At 40.3% G+C, this 16954-nt stretch overlaps 1 pseudogene; it reads right to left on the reverse strand.

Annotated features, from left to right (window-relative positions):
• Positions 1 to 4226: 4226 nt before the first annotated feature.
• Positions 4227 to 13789, reverse strand: LOC101397473 (T cell receptor alpha variable 8-4 pseudogene; annotated as a pseudogene).
• Between the last annotated feature and the right edge of the window lie 3165 nt (positions 13790 to 16954).

Below are 16954 nucleotides of genomic sequence, written 5' to 3' on the forward strand. Positions count from 1 at the left end.
CATTGTATTTCGACTTCTGTGTAGACTACATCGCCTGGTCTTCTGGTCTTTGTGCACCTACTCTTACCCCGCCCTTCCCCCACGAGCCATCTCAGAGCATGGACTGAATCCTTCTAAAACATAAATCAGATTAGATCACCCTATTTAAAAGCCTTCACATGCTTCCCATTACATGTAGAATAAAATTTGAACCTAACCATAATGGTACAAGGCCACATATGACCAGGCCCCTGACTCCCTCTTTGCCATTATCGCCTACTACTCTCCTCACTACCTTCTGGGAACATCAGCCTTCTTTCACAAATACACCAAATTTGCTTCTGCCTAATGACCATTGTTGCATTTGAAAACTCTTCCTTATTCCAGGTCTTAGCAACTGGATTTTTGTCATTTTTTCATCATTCAAGACTCAGTTCAAATGTCACCACTCCAGAGAGCTCCATGACCACTGTGACTCTCTTTCACCCTACCCTGCTTTATTTTCTTAATGTTGCTTGTATTTTGAAGTCATTTGTTCAATTGTTTCCTTGTTCTACCTCCCCACAGTAGAATAAAAATTCCATATGTGCAGAAAACTTGTCTATACTGTGGAATAAGGTATCTTCAACTGCTATACCAGTGCCTATCATACCACTCTACAAAATAAATATTTGTTGAGTGAATATGTTTGAATGGACTCCAAATGAAATGCATTTGGCTCCTTCTCTCTTAGAGAGAAGAAAGCAGATCCCCAGTGGCCTGGTAGGGCCTGAGTCTGGGGTTGAATCATGGGATGACCCTGGCCTCATTTGTCCTCTGACCTCTGCTGCCTGGGTCATTGAGACCTGCGGAGGGCAGTGGGTGGTTCTGTAGAATGGAGGACAATGGATGAGTCATCATTTCAATGGGGACCTCAAACTAGCTTTTCCTTAGAAGTCACTAATTAGAAACCAACAAAATTTGTTTCTTTATGTATTGATGTTTCTGAAAACATTTTCCATATATATCACTACAAATAATTTGATTTATGGGTTTCTGAGAAGGCATTAAGAGTACTCAGATTAAGAAATGTGGGCTCTCCCCCCAGAGAATTAGTGCATTATTTGTATTATTAAAATTATTGAAAAATATATTTGCTTGTGTAGGTAGAAGATATTTCTGGAAGGAGATACAAGAAACTCCTAATAGAAGTTGCCTTCAAAGAAAAGAGCTGGGGGCACTGGTTTGGGGGAAAAATTTACTCTTTGTTATATACTTCTCTACTATTTGGATATAGATGCATGGATGCATAGATTATGTTTATAACTGACATATTTAATTCTCAAAAATAAAAGGATGAATAAAGAATAAAAAAAAAAAAAAGAAATGTAGGCTCTCAAGTCAGATTACTTCTCTTCCAATTCTGGGTCTGCCATTTAGTAACTTGGCCTTGAAAGTCATCTAACTTTTCAAGCCTCTTTTGCTTGTTGTGAAAAAAACAATACAAAAAACGAGGACAACACATTTCCTGCATCATAAGGTGTTGTGGATATTAAGTCATGCTAAAGAGGTTTCTACAGTGCTCATTGCCCATAAGCGTTCCCTAAACATTAGCTACTTTGCTATTATGTTTGTTTTTCAGGACTTCCAGCCACTAGAAGTTATGAGTACAAGTACGGTCAGTATGACGACGCTTTTTTTCACCTTCCTTAAAGCTGAGTCACATGTTAATATTAACAGGTAAGTTATACCAGCAGCGCATGAACATTTGTAAGTTTCTCCCCATAGTAACGTATTTAGCGTCTGCTCATTGAGGATCTAACTTTGACCCTAAATTGGACACTTCCACTGTTTACTTAAACATGGATTTGAATCCTGCCATTGTTTTTAGAATCTCTGAGACCCCCCTGTTAGTATTATATATTTATAATCGCAGAGAGAATTAAAATACTGACAAAATGAAACAGGAAACCTAAGTGTGTGCAAGTCTTTGCATGGCAGACCTGTGGCTGCAGGCCCAGCTGCAGTTTGGGTACAGGCTGCAGAGCACCTGGGAGCACTGTGCCTCCACTGCGCAGAGGTAGGTGGCTGAGTCTTCCAGTTGGGAGGCTGTGATGTGTAGGGTACTATACAGTTCCTTAGAATTCAGTGTGGAGTTTAACCTTCCACTCTGCTTCATCTCGGAAGTCAGGAAAAACAGATTGATGAGGCCGCCCCCGGGATTCTGTCGGAACCACTGCACATTGTTCACTGTGGTAGAAAAATTGCACCTCAGAGTAGAGCTGGCTCCCTCCTGGAGGCTCAGGGCTGGAGGACTCTGCGCCACATTCACCCCTCGCACCCCTGCTTGGAAAGAGAAAACAAACACAAATGGTGTAACTCGGGAGTCATTGATGCAATTTCTAAATCTATAAAATATCCCAAGGAACACCCATAAAGATGTAGGACCCTCTAGGAGCTCTGTGTCAGCTCCCCCTCCCTTCCCTCCCACTGTCAGCTGTAGAATACACCCCAGCCCCCATCTGGGACGGCCCCAACTCACAGCAAACCTGGACCCACAGAAGCCCCAGCAGAGCTCCCCAGTGTCTTTTCATGACCCCTTGCCACTTGCTAGGTTGCCTTCACCCCTGATCTGGAGGGTGTCAGGTCTCGAGTCCAGACAAATTCTGTTCTTACAGTCAATATGTTCCACCAGAGTCACTGAGCACCAATCACACACACACCTGAGCTTTGTCGCTTCGCTTCTTAACAAGAAACCCCACCCATGAGGGCCCAACCCAGGCTGAGTGTGTAATGTCTCTGGGGTATGTTGATTTGGTGGGGCAGGAGAAGCAGTAAAGTGACATATCCAACATTCCCAGTCTTTTTTTGAGAATTGTTTTAGGAAGGAAAGTTTGAAAGTTTGGATGGAGAGTAAGAAAAGTGAGAGGATATCACAGAAGGAAACAGGGCATCTTCTGGGTCAATATGTCCTGGAAGATCATGGTTTCAGGGACCCTGCTTTCTAAACAAGAGCCAAGACATGTAGTTTGATAAAGAACTTGAGAATTTATTTAAATGGAATGTCTAACAAAGGAATACTGTTTCATGTTGTATATCACTTTGTTAATCTCCTTTGTTAGAAAAGTAAATACAAATAAAAGAAATTAGACTAGTTTTGTAAACCTAGAAAAGATAGATGCATATTTATACGTGAACATAGCGTATGTCTACAATAGGACTTTGCTTGGTAGGAAAAGAAATAGGACATGTATAGGATGTCCACCGTGATCTCCTTCCCACCTCCTCTCTTCTCCCATCCAACATGTTCCCCTACATCCTGCACACCCACATGGCTGATTCTGTTCTGTGAACATGAGCTGAAGGCTACATTTTGCAGTTCAAGCAAAATGTTTCTCCTTTTCCTCTCAGTCTTGTCTTACACCTCTCCCTTTTATCCTCTCTTTACTTATATTCCTTATTTCCCTCATTTTGTTGTCTTTTTCCTCAGAGGAGATATAGGAGAAGAAATGTCATCAGGATTATTGGAGTAATTTCTAAGTCTGTGGGGTAGAAGTTCATTTTAAGAAATTTTGCTCATAAAAATTCCATAAAAAGGAAATAGATCATATAGACACATTCTACTGGAGCCCCCAGCCCCATTTGGCTCTAACAGATTTCTATTCTCAACTCCACTCCAGTAATCACCTCTGTCATATTATCATAGCCCAGGCCCTCCTCAGCCTGATCCAGTGACAGATTTACGAGGATCTGAGCTCCCTCTTTTTGAGCTTATGTTAAAATGGAAGAGCTGAGTAAATGACAGCAACATTCAGTAAACATTATCCCTGTATGCTTAGTGATTTCTTTTTATCACATTTTCCTCAGTCCCTTTCTCTAACTGTTAACCTTCATCTCCCCATTCAGTTTGTCAAGTATTCACACACAGATGGGATTATCTTAGACCTTAAAAATTTTCTTCATTTAGAGTGAGGCCTAGGTTTCCCCTAATGGATTAAAACCACCGCTGTAGACTATCTCAGTACTTTTCTGTCTGGTCACAGGTCACATGGCAATCCCCACAGAAACAGTCCTTGCCACTCTCCTATTTGAAGTGATTCTCTGAGCAAGTTCCAGTCTCTGGGCTGTTGCGGACATCGTGTTTTTCTCATGAAGTGTCCTTTCCCCATGAATCTTGACACTTTGAGGATTAAGTAAAGACCATGTCAGCACAAGAGCTAAGCAGTTTAGTCCCCTCTGCCCTACTTGTCTTTATAGAACATGAGATCTTACTGAAAATGCCCCAGGCTGATTCCTTGAGTCACTGAAAGCCACACATTCACCAGAAGTTTGTGTTCAGCTCCCCCTGCAGTCCCAGGCACTGTGTCACTCAGAGCACAGAAGTACTTGGCCGAGTCACTCCAATCGGCTGAGGGTTTCCTCAGGTGGAAGGAGGTTTCACTCTTCTTAAATTCAGCCTCAAAACTTTTGATGCCTGAAACAAGGCTGTTTCCAGACGTGTACTTCAGGAGAAGCTGGAGTCCTCGGTTGGGATATTGCACGTACCAGAAGAGATTTGGTGGAACAGAAGACGAATACTTGCAGCTCAGCTCCAGACGGGCTCCTTCAGAGACAGTGATGTGGACGTCAGGCTGGGTCACTGACTGGGCTCTGGTTCCTCCTGAAACATCAATCCTGAGTCAGTGAGGTCAGGACAGACTTACCTATTAAGAGAAGGTACTTCTAGGGAAAAAGAGGATGGAATAAAATTTACTCACTCAGGGCAAAAAGTATCATAAGCACTGGCACGGAAACCAAGCTCATGGCTGAGCAGTGAAGAAGTTGTGTGATCCTTTTTGAAGATCTTCCCTGAGCAGGAAAGAATATGGCTGAGGAAACAGTAGCCTTGGAACAAGGAAGAATGGCTATGGCTATGGCTCTGGCTATGGTCCTGTAGAGTCTTGCCTGAGCACGTTCCAGAGATGTGTGGAAGAGTCTCTTCCTTGACAAATATGGATGTTTTCTGACTTCCAAACTCTCCTCGTATGTCACTGTCTGCATGAGCTCCAGCTGGACGCCTCAAGCAGCTCTGGGGAGGAGCTGAGGGAATAATGCAGGTCTTGAGCTATAATTCTAGATTGTGCAACATCGCCCTCTGGAGGCCAAACAGAAGTAGCTCTTCTCATAAGCCTTGCGGTACCCTTTCTGTTTTAGGCATCATTAGGAAGGGACTCAAAAATCAAGGATAGAACTACCATGTGATCCAGCTATTCCACTGTTGGGTATTTATCCAAAGAACTTGAAAACACCAATTTGCAAAGGTACATGCACCCCTGTGTTCATTGCAGCGTTATTCACAATAGCCAAGACTTGGAAGCAACCTAAGTGCCCATCAAGGGACGGATGGATAAAGAAGATGTGGTATATATACACAACGGAATACTACTCAGCCATAAGAAACGATGAAATCCAGTCATTTGTTACAACATGGATGGACATTGAGGGTATAATGCAAAGTGAAATAAGTCAGAGGGAGAAGGTCAAATACCATATGATTTCCTTCATTAAGTAGTAGATAATAACAACAATAAACAAACACATAGGGACAGAGATTGGATTGGTGGTTACCAGAGGGGAAGGGGGGAGGGAGGAGGGTGAAAGGGATAATTCGGTACATATGTGTGGTGATGGGTTGTAATTAGTATTTTGGTGGTGAACATGATGTAGTCCATGCAGAAATAGAAGTAGAATGATGTACACCTGAAATTTTTACAATGTTATAAACCAATGTTACTGCAATAAACAAAAAAAAAAAAAAAGAAAGAAAGAAAGGAACAGGCTGGGCAAACCTCTCACATGAGGTAACTCAGGAGTGTTCCTCCCTTTCAGCTGAAACCATGTATGGTCATAATCCCCACAGATGCACAATTTTTCTTGTCCTTATGATTTCAGAGGTGTGATGTGATTTGTGGGTGTTTTGACATTCCGTTTTTCCCTAATAAGTGAGTGTGTGACTTTCTATGGTCCATACTGTTCATTCCAGGTATGGAGACATATAAGAAGAGAGAAACTAAGAGACTTCACAGAAAAATTGAATGGACGAGGACAGTAGTCTTCTGAGTCATTGCCCACAACAGATTACACAGAAGCATCAGAATAATCCTTAGGGCGGGGGAATCAGGTCAACTGACCTAGGCTCAGTTTTGGGTATGGAGCTGCTGGCAAGTGGAAATTGAACATCAAGATGATTAAAACAAAAAAATTACTTAGCTGTTGCTAAAAGAAGAGAAAAAGAAAGAAAGAAAAAGTCCAGTCACTCCCCTATAACATCTCACAAGATCATCAATTCAAAAAGGTAAGGCCGTTCTAGCAGAATATATAATCAAGAACTGGGAGTTTTAGGCAAATAAAGGTTAAAAAAAAAAAAAAAAGAAGAATGTGGGTTTTCTCGGTAGATAAGTGATTAAAAGAATATAAAATATTAAAAAAACGATAAAAGTATATTTTTTTTCAAAGAAGTAAAAATAAAGGTGATTAGAAACTACAGAGGGGAAAATTTAGAAGAAAGGGTTGTTATAAATATGAAATTATTTTAAGTAAATTAGGGAATTTAGGAAAATAAAAACCAACTGATGATGCTGGGAATTTTTTTTGGCTATGACAATGGCTTTTGAGATAAGAAATGTTCCCCCCACATTGCCTGGTGTGGAGTGAACAAAATAACAAAATATCCAGTCATAATAATATAATGACATTTATTGTCTCTTAATTTATAAACCAACATCTAGACAAAAAAAAGAATAAAAATATTGACAATTGAAGGAACATAAATGTACAACGTGGGGACAGTGTGTGGAGACAGGGGAGGGAAAGAGCAGGAAGGGCCGAGTAGGAGCATCAGCAGCTCCGTCTTACACAGAGGAGAATGAGCACTGACTGCCGCGATGGGCCAGCAGGTACAGGTAGATGCTTCTTGTCTAAAACTCAAAAGTAAATAGTAGTATGACCATCAAGTATAGTATAAATGAGCTGCAAAGTCTGCTTTCACTGTGGAGAATGAATGGATATTACCTAAATTCAGACAATGAGGAGTGTTCCTGTTTTTCATCATTTCGACCAAGGCTGAGGACAATATGGATAAGTTCCTATAAAATCTAAATTGATAAGCTAGACATATCTGACAAGACTTGGTGAGAATGATAAATTGGTCCTGAAACCCTGAGACCTTCATCTGCCTCTAGCCTATGAGAGAAGTCAAGAGATGCAGAGAGGAAGAGAGAATTCTTTGAAAAATATTCATAGACAGGGCTCCGTGGCATTTGCTCTGCCTTCCTCCTGGGAAAGATTGTTCCCCTCCTTCAGGTTAAGTTGGGGTAGCACCAGAATCTCTCAGAAAGCTGGGAAGTACTTGCCAGAAGGTGAGACTGACAAATATTTCTCCTCAGCTGAATGTTCCTGCAGTGCAGAAACTTGGCAGGAGAGGTCTGTCCTGTCCTGCCCTGCAAACAGAAGAGAGCAGAAGACAGTTCCTGGGAGATTCTGATATGTGTCCCCTGGAGTCTGGGGGGACAGAGACTATGTGAGTTTTGCTTGGAAAGATCCGTAGGAAGAAGTCTGGTGAGACCACCTCTGTTGGCAAAGGGAGGAGAGAGCAGCAGTGAGACTGAGCCTCACTTGGTTTGCTGGGGAAAGAACCCTGCAGAGGGAAGCCAGGCTAGAGCAGCTGGATGCTTGCTCCCACAGAGAGCCCTTCAATCTGTAGTCTTGGCAGTGCGAGGTGAAAAACCTATGTAGTCAGTCTACTATCTTTGATCAGAAAAAGTATACTTCTTTTTCTTATTTAATAATAAGCTGGTTTATAACATGGGCTAGACTCAATGGCCGAAAAGCAGGACATATCTTAATTTTCTCCATCACTGCCTGTTCAGTTTTCCTCTCATTCCCTGTCCAATTTTCTTCTCACTCCCTTGTTTAATATCTCAGTAGGTCTCAAAGCTTTTTACAGTCAATTTCAAGTAACAAAACAGTCTAATTTCCATGTATTAAAAGCCTCATCCTATTTTTTTCTTTGCTTGCTATTCCCTTTATTTTTTTCCAACTTTATTGAGATATTATGGACATATAATATATGTAAATTTACCTTAAACTTGTACAACTTGATGATTTAATGCACATATATATTGTGAAATGATTACCACCATAAGTTTAGTTAACACCTCCATCCTCCCACATAATTACTGTTTTTTTGTGGAGATAACTTTTAAGATCTGCTTTATTAATAACTAACTCATATAATATAGTATTTTTAATTATGGTCATCCTCCTGTACATTAGATCCCCAGACCTTACGCATCTTATAGCTGGATGTTTGCACCCTTTGACCAACGTCTTCCCATTTCTCACCCAGCCCTACCCTCAGCCACTGGCAACAACCATTCTACTCTCTACTTTGAGTTCAGCTTTTTTAGATTCTACATATAAATAAAACATACAGTATTTGTCTTTCTCTGTCTGAATTATTTCATTTAGCACAATGCCCTCAAGGTCCATCCATATTGTTATAAAAGGCAAGATTTTCTTCTTTTTCATGGCTGAGTAATATTCCATTGAATAAGTGGAACACTTCATTTTCTTTATCCATTCATCTGTCAGTGGACACTTAGGTGCTTCCCCATGTCTTGGCTATTGTGAATAATTCCATGCAATGAACATGGGAGTGCAGGTATCTGTTCGAGATACTGATCTCATTTCCTTCAGATATAAACCCAGAAGTGAGATTGCTGGATCATATGGTAATTCGATTTTTAATTTTTTGAGAACTCTTCAGAAGATTTTATATAGTGGCTATACCAATTTATATTCCCATCAACAGAGTACAAGTGTTCCCTTTTCCCCATAGCTTCACCAACACTTGTTATCGCTTGTCTTTTGACATTCTAACAGATATGAATTGACATCTCATTGTAGTTTTGATTTGCATTTCCCTGATAATTAGTGATTTTGAGCATCTTTTCATGTATATGTTGGCCATTTGTATATCTTCTTTGGAAAAGTGCCTATTCAGATTCTCTGCCCATTTTTTAATCTGATTGGGTTTTTTTTTTTCCTATTGAGTTGTATGAGTTGCTTGTAAATTTTAGGTATTAACCCTTTACTGGATATGTAGTTTGCAAATATTTTCTCCCATTCAATAGGTTGCCTTTTCATTCTGCTGATGATTTCCTTTGCTGTGCAGAAGCTTTTTAGTTTGAAGTAGTCCTATTTGTTTATTTTTGCTTTTATTGCCTTTGTTTTTGGTGTCAGATCCAAAAAATCAGCACCAAGACCGATTTCAAGGATCTACCTATTTTATTTCCTTCTAGAAGTTTTATGGTTTCAAGTATTACATTCAATCTTTAATCTATTGTGAGTTGATTTTTGTGTATGTTGTAAGATACAGGTCCAGTTTCATTCTTTTACATGTGGCTGTCCAGTTTTCCCAACACCATTTATTGAAAAGACTATACTTTCCCCATTGAGTATTCTTGGCTCCCTTGTGAAATATAGTTGATTGTATATGTGAGGGTTTATTTCTTGGCTCTCAATTCTGTTCAGTTGGTCTATGTGTCTATTTTTATGCCAATGCCATACTATTTTGATTAGTATAGCTTTGAAATATATTTTGAAATAAGAAATGGTGGTGTCTCCAACTTTGTTCTTCTTCAAGATTGCTTTTGCTATTTGGGTCTTTTGTGTTTCCATACAAATTTTAGAATTTTTTTTCCATTTCTGTGAAAAATAACATCAGAATTTAGATGGAGATTACACTGAATCTGTAGATGGCTTTGGGTAATATGGACATTTTAACAATGTTAATTCTGCTAATCCATGAACATGGCATACCTTTCCATTTATTTGTCTTTCTCATTTTTTTCATCAATGTCGTGTAATTTTCAATGTAGTGATCTTTCACTTTCTTTATTAAATATATTCCTAATTATTTTAATATTTTCGATACAATTGTAAATGAGATGCTTTTCTTTATTTCTTTTCAGATAGTTCATTGTTAGTGTATAGAAACACAAATGATTTATGTATGTTTATTTCATATCTTGCAACTTTACTGAGTTTGTTTATTAGTTCTAAGAGTTTTTTGGTGGAGTCTTTAGAATTTTCTATATAAAAGATCATATCATCTGCAAAGAGACACAATTTTACTTCTGCCTTTCAAATTTGGATGTCTTTTATGTCTTTTTCTTTCTTGATTGTTCTGGCTTGAATTCCCAGTACTACGATAATTAGGAGTGGTGAGAGTGAGCATGCTTGTCTTCTTCCTGATCCTAGAGGAAAAGCTTTCAACCATTCACAGTTGAGTATGATATTAGCTGCGGGTTTGTCATGTATAGCCTTCATTATGTTGAGGTATGTTCCTCCTATACTTAATTTGTTGAGAGTTTTTATCATGAAAGGATGTTGTATTTTTTCAAATGCTTTTGCTGCAAATATTGAGATAATCATATGATTTTTACCTTTCAGTCTATTAATGTGGTGTATCACATTGATTGATTTGTGCATGTTGAACCATCCTTGCATCCAAGGGATAATTTCCACTTGATCATGGTGTATGATCCTTTTAATGTGTTGTTGAATTCAGTTTGCTGGTATTTTGTTGAGAATTTTTGCATCTATATTCATCAAGGATATCCTTCTGTAGTTTTCATTTCTTGTAGTGTCCTTATCTGACTTTGGTATCAGGGTCATACTGGCCTCATAAAATGAGTTTGAGAGGGCCGGCCCCATGGCTTGGTGGTTAAGTGAGCGCGCTCCACTGCTGGCGCCCCGGGTTCGGATCCCGGGCGTGCACCGACGTGCTGCTTCTCTGGCCATGCTGAGGCCGCGTCCCACATACAGCAACTAGAAGGATGTGCAGCTATGACACACAACTATCTACTGGGGCTTTGGGGGGAAAAAGTAAATAAATAAAATCTTTAAAAAAAAAAAAATGAGTTTGAGAATGCTCTCTCCCCAAAACCCCAGGTTTTTGGATGAGTCTTAGAAGGATTGCTGTTAATTCTTATTTAAATGTAAATTCTTATTTAATTCACCAGTCAAATTATCTGGCCCTGGGCTTTTTTCTGTTGGGAGATTTTTTATTATAGTTTCTATTTCCTTACTCATTGTAGGTTTGTTCAGATCTTCTATTTCTTCATGATTCAGTCTTGGTAAGCTGCGTGTTTCTAAGAATTTGTCCATTTCTTCTAGGTTATCATTCTTCTGCTTGGTTGAGTCTGCTGTTGAAGCTCTCGGTTGAATTCTTCAGTTCACTCATTGTATTCCTCAACTCTAGGATTTCTGTTTTTTTTTTTTTTTAATGGTTTCTATTTCTTTGTTGAACTTCTCATTTTGTTCACGTATTTTTTTCTTAATTTCATTTAGTTGTCTATCTGTCTATCTGTGTTTTCTTGTGAATTTCTTTAAGAAGATCATTCTGAATACTTTGTCAGACCATTCATAGATCTCCTTTAGGGTTAGTTATTGGAGTTTTATTAGTTTCCTTTGGTGACTGTTATTCATGATCCCTTATTATTCATGATCCTTGTGTCCTTGCATTGATGTCTGCACATTTAAAGAAGCGGCAATCTCTTCTAGGCTTTATAGACTGGCTTCAGCAGTCGAATTCACCAATGAGAGATTCTGGATGGGCCATCTGGTGGAGTTAGTGAGAGCTGGCTTACTGCTGGAGTGGATCAAAAGCCTGGGTCCACAGTGGTCAGCCTGGCACTGGGCCCAGTCAGGACGCTGGGTTTGCAGGTGCCAATTGGAAGCTTGGGGACACAGGAGCTGCCCGGGGCCATGAGAGCTGGCTGGTGCTTGGGTGAGCTGGGAGTCTAGGTTCATGGGATCCCACTGGAGCCTGGTGCCACAGGAGATAGCCAGCACCAACGTGGGCCAGGAGTCTGTTTTCAGGAGTCGGGGGCAACAGGAGCCAGCTGGGGTCACAGGAGCTGGCAGATGCTGGTGTTGATCAAGGCTTTTGGTTCACAGGGGGCCTCTGGGAACCTGGAGCCAAGAAAGCTGCCTGGAGCACTGGGAGCTGCCTAGTGTCACTGGAGTTGGTAGGTACCAAGGCAAGCCAGGGGGTCTTGGTTTACAGGACCCCACTGGGAACCTGGTGCCATAGGAGCTACCTGGGGCTGCAGGAAGCGCCTGAGGCCACTGGAGCTGGCAGATACAAGAGTGAGGAGGGGAGGCCTAGGTTAGCAGGAGGCCTCAGGGAACTACCAAGGGCTGTGAGGGTCCACTTGCTGCTGGGGCAGGCCAGCCCTGGGGTCCACAGTGAAGTCAGGTACTCACTTCACTCTCATCCCACAGGGAAGGTGGCTCATTCCACAATGGGCTGCCTGGGCTTGGGGGAAGGTTGATGAGGGTAATGTGAATCAATCTTTCCTTACCTCCTCGATGCATATTTTCTTATTTCTGTGCTTCACCCAGGTACTGTAATCCCTCACCTGTAATCCTTGGCTCTTGTGAGGGCCCTTGTGAAGGCAGATAATTGTTCCAATATATGTTTCTGTGGGAGATGAGTGGTAGAAATTCTTATGCCACCATTTTGATGATGTCACTGCAAGCTTCATCTTGTCTAAATCAAAACCTTAATAATTCATTCAGTTAAAAGCTTCTATCCTTCCCACACATTTAAGCATACGCAAATGATGAATGCTCTATAGCCAGGCTTCACCTTCCAGGCAAGAAAGATAAACTTCTAAAAAAAATTTAGTAAAATGTAAAAGGAAGTCAAATTACAGTGGAATGGTTGTTAGTAGTTTCAGAGCAATCACTTCCACATGCTGATATTTAGAGCTTTCAGGAAAATAGTTGCCTCTTTACTCAATTGCTTTCAGGCAAAGCCTGCCCGCTTATAAGCTCTTGCCACCTACGTGGATCTCCAATTAGATTTTTTTAATTACTTCTTTCTTAAATAATAAAGTAAGCCAGGGATGAGCAGAAATTCAGAGAAAAACTGCAATATGAATGATGAACACCAAGATAAACAAATTCAAAATGACCCTAAAAAAACAGAGATAATTCAGCAAACAGAAAAAAACAACTTTACAAAAATTCTAATTAACAGTCTCAAAGAAATGTAACTAAACAACCAGATCATATTGGAACAGGAAAATAATTGCCTCTAGGAAGAAATGGAATTTGACAGAATAAATTATACTGCGGAATTTGAAAAGAGATTGATATTAAGATAAAAAGTAGGGGGAAAAGAGGCAACTAGAAACTCCATGAAAAAGGGAAAGCTGTACAAGAAAGAATATGTAATTATAGAAGAGTGTTCATGTGTGTTTATAGCTTAATACCTACCCTATTATTGATTTTCAACTTTAGGAATCAACTCATTCAGAAGATGTAATCTAACCCTCAAAAGACAATCAGCAACATTTTCCAAAGTATTGGATTACCGGGTCTTTGATTCTTATTTCACACATGGTCAATTTATTACATATATATAATTAATTTTCTCATATTTTATGGAACAATTCCAAAAATGTATACAACAAAATGCACATTATGGTTATCTAAGGATGTTGAGATATGGAGACATTTTTATTTCTCTTTCCGTTTAATTTATCATTGTTTTCTAGATTTTCTACAGTGACTATTGTAGTACTCTGTTACATTGGTGACTCTTGATGAATCATAGCCTTGTATAGTCCCCTCTGCATGAATCTGGGCTGGCCCCATGATTCACATAGCCAACAGAATGCAGGAAGAACGATGCTGTACCGGTCCTGAGCTTAAGCTTAAGAACGTAGTTCTCCTTCTGCACATTTAGGAGCTGCCATGTATAAAATTCAACTACCATGTTGGAGACACCACATGCAGAGACCACATGGAAAGGTCAACAATATTCTATATTTTTAAAATCACACGCACATGTACACACACACACACACTTGTGTGTGTGCACATGTGAGTCTGAGAATACATCCGAATAAGGCAGGGTATGTGCCGGTAATGTGCTCAGCACTGTGGTGTGATCTAAGCTAGAGCCCTACTCTAACGAGTACTTGATAAATACTTCTGCTTCTGATCACCATGATGGAAATCTTATCACTAAATAAGAATAGAGCTGTCAGTCTTGATAAACTGTTGACTGCTGGAAACCCAGATGAAAACTCATCCTGATCTCTGTAATTCCACAAAGCTCTGAACATTTTGTAATAATTCCTTCTTACAGGCTGTCTTTAGCCTAGAGGCAGAGAGTTGCCCATCCACTCCTGGGAACCCAGAGTCACCAATCATTCCATGAGCAATCATTTATCTACTTGAACCTTGAAAGCCTTGTCCTGGGGATCATTTGACAAAAAACTCATGTGGTTTTTACACAGAGAAACAGCTGATCAATTTGTGGAGTTTTTGTTCAAGATAAGACCAAGAGTTTTATCTCTCCCAAAATTTCTTATATTTGTTTAGGTCTTCTTCAATTTGTGAAGAATGTGAACACACAAGATTTTATGTCATCCTTCAAATAGCTTTGTAGGGTTGGCAGATCAGGTTTAACAGCTTCTTTATCAGAAATGATAATGCAGGACACTGTTAGCATTTGTCTGATAAGTGCTGTTTAAGTGCACGACCTATGGTGTGATATTATTTTAACCTCATAGTAATGCTGTAAGATAGTATTATGATCCCCATTTTACAGAGAGAGTATTGAAGCTCAGATCCCATACCTATTTAACAAAGGTCAAACTCTTAAGGGTAACGGATCTCAAATTCAAACCCAGGAATGCCTGGCTCCAAAGCTTATTCTTTTTCCACTCTGTTCTGCTACCCAAGGGCCCGTAGCAAAGATGAAATACAACTAGAGTTAGAATTTACTGCTTCTAATTTCATTGCTCTTTCTATCGTCCCTCAGTGGTTTTCGTCCAAAGTGCTCAACACGCAGATTACTGTTTATAAAACTAGAACTTAAAATTAAACCTAATTGTGTTGTTTCCTCATAGTGAGTGAGTCCTTGAAAGAACATCGGCTGTATTCCTAGTTCTCCCATCTTCAAGACAGGGCTCTTTTCATCTGGACTACAACCAAGACATCATCCAACAGAGATACCATGAACAAGGGTGGGATGAAACTCCAATGGGGATAGATAACATTTTGAACATTTACCCAGGCCAATATTCCACCTATAATTTCCTTTAAGTGGAAATTCCTTTAGATAGAGTAGTCTAATATCTTCCTTAGATAAACACACATGCCTCTCCGATATGGGTATTTATTTTCGTAAGTAGATAGAAACATTACAGAGATTCGCCTCTACCCCACCGTCTCAATTCTCCAGTCAGGAGTGTGGCTGGACCCTCCACCGCTGGTTTGGGCAGAGGCTCCAAGGACTTAGGGATCACTGTGAACTTGCTACACAGATGAGAGTGTCTGATCTCCAGGCTTCAAATCTGTGATGTGCAGGGAGGTGTATATCTTGTCTTTGTTCAAGTGCTGTGAATCTCCTTCCCTCATTTTCTCCATTTGAGAGTCTGGGAATCAGAAACCCTAGGCTTTTCCCAGGACACTATCTGTACCCCATGAAGTACTGGAAACAGTGGTCTTCTTAAGTGCAGTTGAGAGAAGAGATGGCTCTGTCCTGAACATTCAGTGACTCAGCACTCTTCTCCACCTTCAGCAGGCTCCTCATCCCTGTTTAGAAAGACATCAGCCAAAGGAGATGAATTTATGGGCTCTAATGCTCCATGATTATTTCTTTTTCCGTAATACTACTCCCCACCCAAACCAAGGATGAGCTGGATGGAAACACTCTCCCATCCCATGGTCTCGCCCTATCAGTCTCAATAGAAAAGATCATAGATTATTGCTTTCCCTGTTTCCAAAATCAAAGACAACCTCCCATCAAATAGTAATAATAATAACAATAACACCCTCATAGTCCTGATGAAGCCACAGGAGCACTAGCAAGATTCCCAGGAACCTCGTCATTATCCCTGTCTCCCTTGGACCCCGGAAGGACCCAACTCTGAAAAGTGATAATGACCCAGAACCTCTGTTCCTTCAGATGCTGCAAAAATAGTCTATCATACCAATCAGAAACAAAAACCTCCTCCATCCCCTCCTCTACTGTCATCTGCATTCTCCTTCCCGTACAATCCACAACAGGGAAATGGAACAAAAGAAAAGAGAAAGAGGGACAACAGAGAGAGAGTGAGAGGTCTAAACCCCAAGGAGACCTGGAAACCATCTTGCAGGTGCTTAAAATGGCCAAAGAAATACTCAAAATTTGTATGACAATGAAAAATCATCGGCCACTTGGGCTAAATTTTTCAAAAGCTGAGAAACACGTTGTTCACATTGACTGTGTGCAGTGTTCATGTAAGTGTGTGTAGTGTGTGTGTGCATGTGTGTACACACATGATGAGGGGCACCAGCGAGCTAAGAAACAGTAGCATAAATACCAAGATTGCCTCCTTTTGAATAATGGAGCAGCTCAGGGACAATGGTGATGTGAAGACATTGCACTATAAGCCTTTTTATAGTTTTTGAATTTTAGATCATGTAAGTGGAATACCTATTTAAGAAATAAATAAGATCAAAAATTATTTAAATAGTAAAAGGATACATGGATTTGCTAATACCCTCTGAAAATAAAATAAGCATTTTAGAAAGCACTACTTTTCAGCTTCCCCCTGGGCTGTGGTGCCCACCCCATGGGGGGATACTGCACAGGTGCAGCCCCGTCTGTCTCACTGTGTGTTACTCACGATGCAGTAGTACACGGCAGAGTCTCTCAGGGCAGCCCGGGGCAGACTCAGGGTGCTGGACTTCCTGTCTGCAGGGATGAACAGAGATGCCGCTTCATTTGTCACATTTGTCTTAAATCCTTGAATAACAAATTGTGGTCCCTTGTTGGGGAACTGTCGGTACCAGAAGATGTACTCATTTGTAGCAATGTTGCTGTGGTTACAGGGTATGTTCACCTCTTGTCCTTCAGATGCGTCAGTGAAGAGGGGCTGGGTGGTTT

This window comes from Ceratotherium simum, chromosome 3, assembly GCF_057802395.1.
Source record: "Ceratotherium simum simum isolate JZ-2026a chromosome 3, ASM5780239v1, whole genome shotgun sequence".
Classification (NCBI taxonomy): Eukaryota; Metazoa; Chordata; class Mammalia; order Perissodactyla; family Rhinocerotidae; genus Ceratotherium; species Ceratotherium simum.